This window comes from Corvus moneduloides, chromosome 15, assembly GCF_009650955.1.
Source record: "Corvus moneduloides isolate bCorMon1 chromosome 15, bCorMon1.pri, whole genome shotgun sequence".
NCBI classification, from domain to species: domain Eukaryota; kingdom Metazoa; phylum Chordata; class Aves; order Passeriformes; family Corvidae; genus Corvus; species Corvus moneduloides.
The window spans coordinates 609,183-622,104 of record NC_045490.1 but is presented as its reverse complement, the minus strand read 5'-3'; the positions used below and the strand labels follow the sequence as shown (position 1 = coordinate 622,104).

General features: G+C 49.1%; 1 long non-coding RNA gene across 10 annotated transcripts in view; it reads right to left on the bottom strand.

The window, feature by feature from the left end:
- Window positions 1-5,854: 5,854 nt before the first annotated feature.
- Window positions 5,855-12,922, bottom strand: part of LOC116451601 — a 28,854-nt gene continuing 21,786 nt past the window's right edge. For 8 of the 10 annotated variants that reach the window (XR_004243245.1, XR_004243242.1, XR_004243248.1 and 5 more), the window contains one exon: window positions 5,855-10,432. This is a non-coding gene — a long non-coding RNA (uncharacterized LOC116451601). The remainder of the gene's footprint in view (window positions 10,433-12,922) is intronic. The other 2 variants (XR_004243244.1, XR_004243247.1) reach the window with 2 other exon arrangements.

Genomic DNA, 12,922 nt, shown 5'->3' with positions numbered 1-12,922 from the left:
TCTAGCAGTTCTAAAACAAAAAGAAATAGATGTAATTGATTTTGGAACTCATTGTCACAGAATGCTTAAAAAAAACACTATGTGTGAGTGTGTGCAGAAAACAAGTAGGAAAACTCCTGGCAAAAATTGTGCTAATGGATGCAGTAGTGTAGATGTGAGTCGTGGAAGCTGAATAAGAACCACTTTATCCTCATCCTCTCCCTCTGACGTGCCCTAATGCCCATTTTCCGAGTCAGCCACTGTGGGACAGACCTTACACAGCCCCTCTGCTCTCCAGCCAGAAGCCCCGTGGCTCTGCAATATCCCAGGGCCCAGCCTGGCTGCAGGAACAGAGCTCCTGGAGCTGCTTTTACTTTCTCCCAAAGTGCAACGTGCTCTGTGCTGCCTAAAGAGAAGCAGAGAAATCAGATTACAGCAAAGACCCCCAGCCCCAGGCAGCGACGCCGGGCACAGGTCACGGGCTTGGCTCAGCTCGCTTTGGGCAGGAGTTTGGGTGGGAGCTGCTCCCACCCCACTGCACCGGGTGGCTGTGGAAACACGCACTGTGCAAAGGGTCACCTTGCACTGGCACAGCAAACAGGGGCTCCATCTGGGTATCTGCCCAGGCTGGTAGGTTTTCCTTAACATTTCTTAGTGATAAACAACCTCCTTTTGGTTTTAACCCCTCAGCACTAATATGATTCAATTTGATCTCATTTCAGTTGGACCTCGAGTCCTTTGGCAAATTGAAGAGGCTCCAAAAGCAGAGTTTTTGAGAGCCAGAGCACGTTATTTTGTGTCTGAGAATTGATAGGCCAGCAGTGAATGTCAAAGGCAATAAAAATTGTCCAAAGCATAGTTTTTATCTCAGACACTTGACCCTCCTGACAGCAGCGCAGGTTAACTCGCCGTGGCCGGGCAGGGCTGGGCAGTTTTCATCTGTGTCTGCAGGAACTCCAGCCTAGGCCAGCCCCACCTTCTGACTTCTCTTCATTCATCTCCTGCCACTGGTTCTAACACAGACACTGCTCAGAGGTACCGACAAGGACAGGGCGATAGAATGCAAATGAGGGGTCAGCAATTACCTGTAAATCCTCAGGACTGGCTCACCTCGGGGCCTCAGAGACCTCTGCAGGTGTGACAGAGGGGTTTAGGGGCTCCTGCACTGAACCACCTGCCAGGTTCTTCTGTGCCACCTGTGGTCACCTGCAAGACTGGATGGGAGTTAATTTCCTGCCCTATTCCCATGCCACAGGTGGTGATAGGAGATTCCAACAGGACTTACAAACTAGAGGATGACAGATGGAGAGCGAGGAATTCTGTCCTCTCCCTTTACTCCCGAGCAGTTCAGGGACAATTGGATAAGAGGCTTTCTTCAGTGGACAGGAAAGAGTCGATTGAAGCAAAGATGTTAAGTACACTTGACCTTTTCTGCTCTTTCATTAGCCAGAGCTGGATGTTAAATCTTACTTTACTGTTACCTTAAGACTCCAAAACATTTCCCTGCCTGCTCAGCCCGAGTCAGGCCCAGCACACGCTGCCAGGTGCTGTGACATGGACGGGATGGGCTGTGCCTGCCCGGCGCTCCGTCCGCAGGGTGCGGATCCGGGAGGGATGCAGAGCCCCGGGGAGAGGGAGGCAGGGATATGCCACTGGGATATGCCACTGCCACACCACGAGGGGCTGCCTTCCCCAGCATTGCTGGTTCCTTGCCATCGAACTCAGTGTATCCAATAGAATCTGATTTCCAGAGGTGCTGGAGACTTGCTGGCTGAACTCCTCCCTCTGCCACAGCACTTGCTCGGCACCCAGGTGCAGATAAATTCACTAACGCTACTGAGGCCAGAAGCATTTAGGCTTTTAAAATTTTATAATCAAAAACATCTGTCTGAAGGTTTGAGGGAAACAAACGAAAAATATCGCAAACATGGAAGTGAATTTACATTTTTAACACTAAAATGCATCAATAAATATTATTTGGTATTATTCTCTGCATTGCTTATGCAATAAAAATGAGTAAGGATATGTTATTTTAAGGAAGAGCCCTCTGAAGATGTAAAAATACTTTGGAAATAGAAATTAATTACCATTTACAGTATCCCCATAAAATCAGAATTATTGTCCCACCTCTACAAATCAGAGTTTAAAGAACTAATCTCAATTCCACATGGAATTGGCATGGCCAAGAGCAGACCAGGGAATGATGGCATTTCTTCTTATAAAATCCTCATTCCTCTACAGCCCAGCTCCACTTCCCAATTACAGAGTTTAACTGGGGACAATACATGACACACAGGAAATGTCTACGATGGCATCTCGGGCCTAAGGATGCAATTCTCGGGAACTCCTGCTCTGTGGTGTCTGCCTGATTACAGAGATCAGGAATGCCCAGAGCAGAGCATTGTCCTTCCTCGTGTTAACACCTCCTTCTATTGCTTCTGGAAATCATCAGACCATGGCAGGGTTGTCTCACTGCCAGCAGTGAGCACAGTCAATGGCGACAACAGAACCCCTCCCTGGGACAATTCCTGCTCCCCCCAGCTCCCATCCCACATGTGAACCCCATTTCCCACCAGCTGGTTCCAGCACTTTTGATAACACCCCCCAAGTGGCCACCAAAGGATGTCAAACCCAACAACTCCTCTGTGTTTGTGCCTCACAGAACGCAGCAAATAAATCAGCACCTTCCCCAGCCTGTGGCACCTCAGCACTTTATGGGATCTCATTCATTGCCTGGGAAATGAGGTGACACAAGGGTAGCCCTGAGTGGCCTTGAGTCCCCGCCTCCCTCATCACCCTCCTCCGCCCCTGCGCTGCTCACACCCAGCCCCAGCAGCTGCCTGAACTCTGACCGATGATTTTCTCTCCACGTTCTGACCCCGAGGTGAACACCACTAATCAAAGAACTGCTGTGAGAGACAGAAATGTGCTTTGGATTAAAATGTACAGAATCTGCAAGTTTCTTACCAATAAGTATCTGCACCACGCTCATCAGGTCAATGCCAAAAGCCACAGTCATCCCCCAGTTCATCAAGTCTAACCTTTCCCAAGTTATTATTCCCATAATTACCTGTATTAAATAACTGCACTGAAGCACTACAGCCACAACCAACTAAAAAGTAGAGCACAGCGAGGCAGCCCTGAGTGCCGAGTCCTCCAGCACAGGAGCTCACCCGGGATGGATGGACCAGATGCCCGTGGTGCCCACCCGTGTTGCCGTGGCAACGCAGGCACCATAAGGAGCCATCCTGCGCTGCAAAGGCGGCTGCACTGCTGCGGTTGGAAACACCACACAGCGCTTCTTCAGCAGACTCGAGGGTGGTTTATTTTTGGTTGAGATACCCGCAAAAGAATAATCAAGGAACTGAAAGCTGTTTTCCCCTGTTTGATCTTTCTTGACCCTAAAACATTAGAAAAAGGTTAAGCACTTGGCCAGTTTGGGACAGCTGAGCCTGGGGTGCCCAAGCAATCTGCACCAGAGAAGAGTGACATGTTTCTGCAAATACCTCACAGGCAGCAACTGCAGCTTTACATCGACACCACAACAAGCTCTTCTCCTGGGAAACGTTCCCATGTTTATTTTACTCCTCCAAGTAAAAAATGTAAATGTTCTTTTTTCCTCTACATCTTCTGTCTTTGCTTCTCTGTGTTTTGCAGAGCATTTGTCACCCTGCTGGGTCCCACGGCAGCTCTGATCTGTAAGTGTGATCCAGCCTGTTCTCACAGGGTGCCAGTCCCAAAACCCACCAGAAGCAGCCCTCAGGGAGAGCTGAACTCCCACACGGCAGAGTGAGAAACCTCCTGCTTTGGAAAGTGAGTGCCTGGTGCTGGCAGACCCCTCTCTGGGCATGGGACAGCCAGAGAATCACAGAACCATTTTAGGCTGGAAAAGACCTTTAAGCTGATGGAGTCCAATCGTTAAAGCAGCACTGCCAAGCCCACCCCTCCTCACCCTCCTCCCCAGCAGCAGCCTCAGCCGTACATGCAGGATTGGAACCCCAGAGCGGGGTGCTGCAGGGAGAAATTGGCTGTGTTGGAAACACATGAGCAGCTCTCACCACCCACCTTGTGTCATCACTACTCCCCACCTTCATTCCCATTGCCTCTTCTTCAGAAAAAAAGTGCCTTTAAAACTCCTTATCAACCTACAAACTATATTGAGATGGGAAAACACACCACTGCAGCTGGTCCACCCTGCAGCCCTCCCTGGCCTTACCTCCAGCCTGTTTCTGGACCAGCCCCTTCCTGGCAGGTGCCCAGGACCAAGGTTGGCAGGCTGATGGGGACACCAGCACCATCGGGGTGGCCAGGCCACCGTCCCCCAGCATGGGCTGGTGCCAGCACTGGTGCCCCAGCCCCACTTCAGCAGCCACTCTGCCACTCCTGCAGGTCAAAAGAGATCTTCCCTCCAGCTGCCTGATCCATCACCCGCCAGGGACTGCTGGGAGCTGTCCTGAAGGGAAAGAACACCGGGCTCTCTGAGGTGATTCATTGCCACAGGTTTAGTGCGGGCTCTGAAAAGACACAGTTTAAGCTGCAGGTCTCCAAAGCATCACTCTGACAAAGCAGCTCAGCACCCTGCTCAGATAACCTTCCCTACTGATGCAGAAGCTGGATGCAGACTTGCTCCTGCAGACTGCCTGGGAATGAGGAGAACACCACGTGTGCAGCCCCAGACCAGGGCGAGGGGGAGCTGGAAATGCCACTCACGGCAGTGACGAGGCTGCGCCACCCACACCCAGACTCTGCTCCTGGCTCCATCTCTCTGCGGGAAGCACTGAGAGGGATCCAGGATCAGGCTTAGCTGGCAGAGACCCCGGCAGCTGGGAAAAAACGAACTTCTTAACTGAGGAAAAACATCCCAAACCCTCCTGTTTAGGGGCCACAAGTGCTTTCCCTCTAAGCAGAAGGACACCTGCTCACAGGTGAGGACAGCACAGATCCATCAATGAATCTGGGTCTTCACTGACTGCAGCCAGCACAGCCCCACTCCCTCATCCTCCTGGAACCCACAGCACCCCTCATCCTCCCGGAACCCACTGCTGGCAGCCAGCTCTGCCCCACTCCAGACATGGCAGGGAAATGCCAAACCCAAGCCAGACCTCCCCCACATGGACCCAGTGTCACACAACTCCTGACACCCAGGCTGGTGCTACTAAACCAAAAAAATAATCAATTTGCTTAAAAACATGCTCATGACCTCACATTGAGTCATTTGCTCTACACTGACCATCATTTTTGTTTTGTTTTCCCAAGAAAATCTTCAAAAGATCCCACTTTCAATCCAGTATGAGCAGGAAAACTTTCTGATATCTCAAGGACATATGAGGAATGGGAAAACTGCAGCCCACAGGTCTGAGACAGTGCTACTTTTCACTCTCTTGAAGCGTGACAAGAAACAGCTCCTAGTTTCTGGTTCTGAGAAAAAAATCGATTTTTATCCTTAGCAGCTTTCTGTGTGGCTGTGCTGAATAACACATGGCACAACTCTGCGTAGTTACCATATGGAAATGATGAATGAATATGAAATGGAAGGAGCAGCAAAAGTCATTTTCCCATGGCCTTGAAATGCAATGGGAACTCAGCTGGGAAGGTGAATGAGAGATCTGAGACACCAGCACAAGCCTCACCCAGTCTGTGCACAGACCACATGGAGGGGCCCCAGTGGATAACACTTGGACTCGAGGATCTCAAAGGTCCTTTCCAACCCAAAGGATTCTACAATTCTAGGTTCTGTTCTGCCCTTGTAACAAAAACTAAGAGCAGCACATAAATGAGATGCTTTTTCTTTAGAGGATGAGGCTGCTTTGAAACTTCAGGCACAAGTTAAATTGGAAGGCAGTTACTTCAGAAATCTTAGAGCAGTGTGAAGGAGTTGCCAACAAGAGAGAATGATTTATTCATGATCTACAAGGAGCTTATGAAAGGAGGGAGTTGCTCCTCTCCTTTCCCCCCAGGCTGCACAATCTGCCTTGACACTTGACCAGTCGAAAGTCCATTAAGAGGTGCTTCATTATTGATACTGTAAATTGATTAAAGATTAAATTAATTATACATGTCCACCCAGAACCCACGGCAGCATCCCTGAACCCTCTGTCCTGGACAGCCTCGCTGAGCCTCTCCCCAGCCCCAGCCATGCCAACGAGCAACTTGTTACTATAAATATTGTCATGTCATGCTTTGCTATGGAGTGCTAATTTTAATATACAGGAGTAATTGCACCCAAACCCTCATTCAGTGCCTGGGAGTATTTTGGACCATTACACACAAAGCCTCATGGAACAACTGCCATTATTTTGCTTTTATGTTCAAGAAATTTTTCCAAGAGGTTGGGGGTTGTTTTCGTGGCTTTTTTTTTTTCTACTCTGAAGCCATTATTTGCCCCCAACTGAGATTAATAACAGCAGTTTATCACACCACATGCACTCATCAGCCTAGGGGAATACTCCCTGATTTGTTGGTTTTTCTCTTTTCTCCCATAAAATGCTTCATCAGTTCTGACAATGTAAAAAGTAGATCAAGAGTGAAAATTGCAGTTACCACATGATCACACTTCCCATTCTCTAGGATGAAGTCTGAGTATTGATTCCAGTTATTTTTGTGACAGAAAATTTGCTTGAACTCCTGCTCAAGTCAAAGGAAGGATCCCAGTGGACTCAGCCAGTGCAGGACTTAGGCAAGAACTTTCAGCAAACCTGCAGAACTAATTAATTTTTTAAGGTCAAGACTTTTTTTCAACAGCAAATTGGCTTGTCAAGTGAATACCATTTCTCCACAGAAAGGGCTTCTGCAGGGAAACACTTCGTTCCCTGCCGGAGGATGGCAGCCTGAGAAGAGAGGGATGCTCAGAGGCAGAAACGCCGCTGGGGCCGCTCCTCCCGGACAGCCCGGCCCGGCCCCCGAGCCCAGGAGGGAGCGCTGCCCACCGAGCCGCCGTGGGTAACGAGCTCGGGCTGCAGAGGAGACATTCCAGCCTCCAATCCTTCGCACATTATGCAGATTTCCCACCATCCGTCCCCGCTTTCTGGGTCAGCGCTCGCCTCCGGCCCAGGGCTGAGGAGCGCGGCCGTGCCGAGCGAGCCTCAGCTCCCAGCTGGTGGGTCACACTGCTCTGGGTCTGGGCACGTTTGGGAAGCACCTGTGTGAGCAGCAATCTGCCTTCAGACAAAGCCATGTACCTCAAAGGATGCTGTTCATCAGCCGCTTGCTTCTGCAAGAGCAGCACAAACATTTCCCTTATTTGCACATCTTTCCGCACAGAAACACACCTTCCCCAATGTCAGTCGAACAGCCACACAGATAAGAATTTGTTACTGCCTTGTAACGCTGGTAACACTGAAGCTGATAAAGAGGGGAGAGAAGGAGTGAGGCAGGAAGCGAGAACGAATCCCCCCTGCCCTGGGCCCCGGAGCTGCCCCGGCGCGGTGACAAACGAGGGCGTCGGGAGCGGTGTGCGGCAAACACGGCGATGATGTGTGCTTCATGAAGTGTAGCAGCACTCCCGAAAAGGCTGCGAATGTCACAAGACCCACTCAGGCAGGCAAACGGTGCTATTTAAGGAGTATCCCGGCTCCACAGGCGGAGAGGCGCGTGGAGGGGAGGGAAGCGGCTGTCTGGCAGCCGTATTTTGCGATTATGGGTGTAAGGGGCAGGTCAGGAAACAGCAGAAGGGAGAATTTATACCCTGAGTGGCAAAGGACAAGCTGTGCAAGGAAAAAAGAAGAATGAGGAAGGAAATAAAATAAAATGGTAGCATCCAAGTGCAGCAGAGTGCCAGGGGATGGGCATGGCAGCCTGGGGTGAGCCCACTCAAAAGCCACCTCAGTGCCACCTGCCACCATCCTCCTGGCTTCTAGTCCATCTGTATTTGAAAGTCTGGACTGTACCAGCTCCATTATTTTGTTAGAGAGAGGAGATTCTGGGAAGTGATGGTAGTGACAACCTACAATTAAACTGGATCTGTTTATATTTTTAGCAGAATCACTGTAATGATTATTTCTGACAAGCAGGTTGTGGAATAACTTTACCCAACACATTTCCATATCCACCCATGGCAGAGGCAATGCTTTTGCTGGGCAGTGAGTGATCCTCGTCCCCACAGGACGTCCTGGCCAGGAGTGTTTGTGCCCCAGCCCTGCTCGGGGTCCCTGTTACACCTTCCCCCACGGCCCTGCAGAGTTCCCCACAGCTGCAAAAGCCAATTTCTCCAGCGTTACCTCCTGCAGGTCATTAATCAACAGCTTCAATTCCAGCAGACATTCCAGTAAAATAAATGGACAAATAAATTCATTCTATCAAGGAAAAGTGATTCATAACCACTTTTTGTTTGTATCCACAATAATGGAGGAAGATTCAGCTTTCTCCAAATATTTTTTTTGCTAACATTATGAGACAAGTATATCAGTAGGTTCTTCCTGCATTGAAAGTACAAATACAGAATAACAAAAAAAAAAAAAAAAAAAAATCCATTCTGAGAGTCCTTATTGGGATTTTAGTGAATTTTTTAGATCACCATTTTTTAAATGATAAAATCACATTTCATGTTATTCTTCAACTTGGAATGTTTTCAAGGGACCAGTTTCATTTTTCTGTATTTTCCACAGCCCATCAAAAAATGCCATCAGAGCAACAGCAAAGTTTTGTTCTGGATTTCAGAGAGACTGACTTTTAATCTCTGTTGTGACACTGATCCATGCCTCAGCAATTCAGTTAATCCCCTTGTGTCTGTTTTCAGTCCTCTCAGTTGCTTACCTTGCCTGCTTAATATTAAAGTTTTCCAGAGCAGGTAATATCACTTACAGGCTTTCTGCAGCACCCAAAACACTGGGCCCCTAATCTACACACTAATACAAGGTAAATGGCTCATTTCCAGGTAATTTCTTTTGCATATTACAATGAAAAGAAGTTTTCCATACTGAAAAGACAACTGGGCTGATTAAAGACCAACCCTTGGAGAAGGACAAGCTCTGTTCCATCTTCAAGGATGCGTTTTGAAATTATAGCTCCATTCAGCAGCTGGGAAGAGACTGGAATCTATTATTCACCAATCAAGTTGTCATCGCCTGGAAGATTAGATGGCGGCCCAGGAGACAGAGCCAGCAGAAGTTTGTAAATTTCTCGAGAATAAATCACAAAACACAAAATGCAACTTAAGGAGGGCTTGGTCAGGGAAGTGGAGGGCATGGAGGGAGAGAAGGCCCCAGAGGCCACCACCAAGGGCGTGTGACACACGGTGTGTCAGGGCGAGCAAGTGGCCCTCAAACACACTCACAAGGGAAACCCAAAAAGCACAGTCTAAATAAAGTGTCATAAGGTCAGAAGGAAGCCCGTTGAACATCAGCAGCCCCAGGACAGTCACCGGTGTCCCCTGTGAAGATGAGACGCTGATGGACACCCTCGGGGAGCTCCTGCTGCCTTCTGGGCTGGAGCAGAGGAGACGCTGATATCATTTGTGGGTGATGGGAGGCTGGGAGTGATTGTGAGAGCTCTGGAGGACAGGACCAGAATTCAAAGTGCTCTTGATGCCGTGGGAGTGCTGTGAAATCAGTGAGATGAAGGCAGTTACAGGATGCCTAGAGAGGAGAAATCACTGCACAGGCAGAAAATGGAGAACATCTGGCAAAGCAGCAGGATGGCAGGAAAGGCTCCTTCGGTGCCTGAATAGGAAACAGCAGCTCTGAAACAGAGTCTGACCTGCAAAGAAGTTGCCAGAGGACAAGGACCAGGACAGGGCTCTGGAGATCAGCCACTTCGAAGGGCTGGAATGAGCCCCTGCTCAGCTGGCACCCACCTTTGCTCCTGGGAACGCTGTGACAGTCCCGGTGCCAGCCGTGCCCAAGGACATCCCCCCTGCCCAAGGCTGTGTCCCCATCACAGCAGAGGGCACTGGGAACCCACGGGTTGGAGCAAACCACAGGGAACAGGAGACTCTCAGGCACTCTCACATCTTTCCTCCCAAGTCTCTTGGGCCACCCCAAAGTGACAATTGATGTCTCCTTCTCCCAGAGCAACCCCAGGCGCCCTCATGAAACAGAGGAATAAAAGGAACAAAAGACATTTTAGATGTGTGTTTTCAGCAAATATGTTACAAAACCATTTCAGATCCTTCACCCTGAGTATCCCATTATCAAAACATAAACAATCATCTCTCAGCCCTTAAAACAGCTGGAATTATTTTACCTGTCCTCTCCATTATTCTTGGTGACAAGTGAATGGTATAAATGCCCCCCAGCCCCTGGATAAATAACTTCCCACACAGATTAGGTTACATGATACAGTGCTAACAAACATATCCATGAAAAGGAAACAGACGTGCTAATCTATAAAGATTTAGATGAAGGAAGAAGCCATCAATCTCTCAGGAGTTATCAGGTTGTGTTTCTCCGTGTTACTGCAGAGATTTCTTCTTAAACTCTCTACCCTCGCTGCTCTGGAGATTATGCAGGAATTGCAGCTGGAACACAATTTTTCAAAAAAAAATTAGGACTCCACTAAAAAGGGATCCATCCTGCAGGTGTGAAAGAATGCCTTGGCAAGGAAACACTCTTCTCTTTGAAACTTCTATTTCCCTAATTAAGGAAGCCCTTACTGTGGATTTAACAGCAGGAATAAAGGGGGAAACAGACAAAAGCAACATTCCAGCACTGCTACCAAAACAAACAAACAGGGGCTTCAGAGAAGCTGTGCCATGTGTATTGATGAACATTTCAGGCTGGTTTTTGCTATTGTTCCACCACTTTCTTTTCTTTGTAGCTCAGAAGACATTTGTTGCTCCCCCAATCCGCTCAACACTTCGTAACTCAGGTGGTGTCACACCAGGACTTGCCGTTCCTGGGGACTCTCCATCACCTTGGGGGAAATGAGGAACCAAGAACAGCCTCCCATCTCCACATCAATTAGAAGCATTTATACACTAAACAACTGGATGTTAAATTACAGTGATGCAGCTTTAGTCCTCCTGACGCCAATGGATCAGTCACGTGAGTGATCATCAGGGGACGTGATTGTGGGGTCACTCAATGGCACTGCTGCTGGGGGAGTCCCACTGCACTTGAACAGTGATGGCCAAGTCCCACAGCCCATTCAGGACATCAGGTTGACTGGAATGAGACTGAAATCCTAGAACTGTAGAATGGGTTGGGTTGGAAGTGATCTTAAAGCTCATCTCTTGTTCCACCCCCTGCCATGGGCAGGGACACCTTCCACTGTCCCAGGCTGCTCCCAGCCCCGTCCAACCTGGCCTTGGGCACTGCCAGGGATCCAGGGGCAGCCCCAGCTGCTCTGGGCACCCTGTGCCAGGGCCTGCCCACCGTCACAGGGAAGAATTTCTTCTCTAGGAAATACTGGCTCTCGTAAGCTGTAACTCCATCCTCCAATCCACTTCTAAGTGCAATCCAGAGGCAGGTGACTTTCAAGCATCTTCATGGTTTAGTTCAACTAGAAAAGGTGAAACGAGGTGGATGACAACCCCTTTGTAATGCCATTAGATTAAAATACATTCATATTCATACTTCAAATAATCATTGTAAAATTCCTCTTTCCAGCAAGCTGAGATCCCCTGCGCTGCTTTTTCAGTGGGAGTTAACAGAGGTTTACAGGGTTCCCTGGTTTGTACCAGCTCCTCTGGGCATACACTGGACATCCACAGCAGTAACTGTGGGGCTCTCACAGCCCCTGTGATCTGCCCCTCCACCCTCCTCCACACACAGCAAACCCCAGTGACAGGTCAGGGTCAGGGAGGAGTAATAACAGATTCTCTGAGAGATCTGACTGCAGGTCCCACATTTGATGTTGGCCAGGAATCCATTCTGTGGCTGATGGAAACCCAGCAGTGCTTTGTGCAGCCCCTGGGGGGGAGCAGGGCCCTTCCCTGGCTCCGAGCTGGGGGGTTTGTTCAGCACTGACTCACTGCAGAAAGTGCCATCTTCATCACAAACAATTCCTCACAGCAACATGAATTTCCTGTGAAACCTCTCATCCAAGCACTGACCAACCTCCAACCAGCTGAGTTGGCAAGAGCTGATCAGATCAAAGACTGAAGTGCAGTAGCCCCAGGCAGTAGAAAGTACAAAAATGCATCTACATCACTTCAGTGAATACTAATTCTACCTTAAAAATAAATTAGAAAAATAGGAAAATAACACCTACATCTCTGTGAATGCTCTAAAGTAACCTGTGAACTATATGGCTATGCCAGAACAGAGGGGGCACTGGTTTATAGGGTGAGCTAAACTGCCCTGCACCTCCCTGGCCGTAGGGACAGCTGGGTTTGACAGTGGCACTCACTGCCTGTGTTTCCCGCAGTGACATACACAGGTTGGTTTCCTACAAATTTCAGAATCCTGTCCTTTGTGACAACCTTGTGAATCACTTTTAGAGGCAGCCAATGACATGTAGAATGTTAAGACATGTAGAACATTAAGGTTTTGTCTAAAATATGGGCAGTGCATTCAGATACTTCTGAGTTCCTGAGCTTTGATACTCTCCTGAGGGTGACGTGTCTGCTCTTGCTTAGAGCAGGCAACAGCACTCCCTCTAGCAAACTTCCCCTACACGAAAATCTCTGATAGAAAATAAACCCTGGTGAGCCCTGGCACAGGGTGCCCAGAGCAGCTGTGGCTGCCCCAGCCCTGGCAGTGCCCAAGGCCAGGCTGGACGGGACTCGAAGCACCCTGGGATAGTGGAAGGTGTCCCTGCCATGGCAGGGGGTGGGATGAGATGAGTTTTAAGGTCACTCCCAATCCAAACCATTCCACGATTTTATGATAATGGGGCAATAAGTGAATTCCCCATGTTTTAGAGAGCTGTGGATGTGTCCCTGTGCAGTAGCCGAGGGACTCTTTCCTCCAGCAGGTACCCTGCAGCAGGGCTGGCTTTGATACTCACCCACTGTTGTGGGTGCGCTTCACTGCTCTGTTTTCAGCCTGACCTGTTTCAGCTCCTG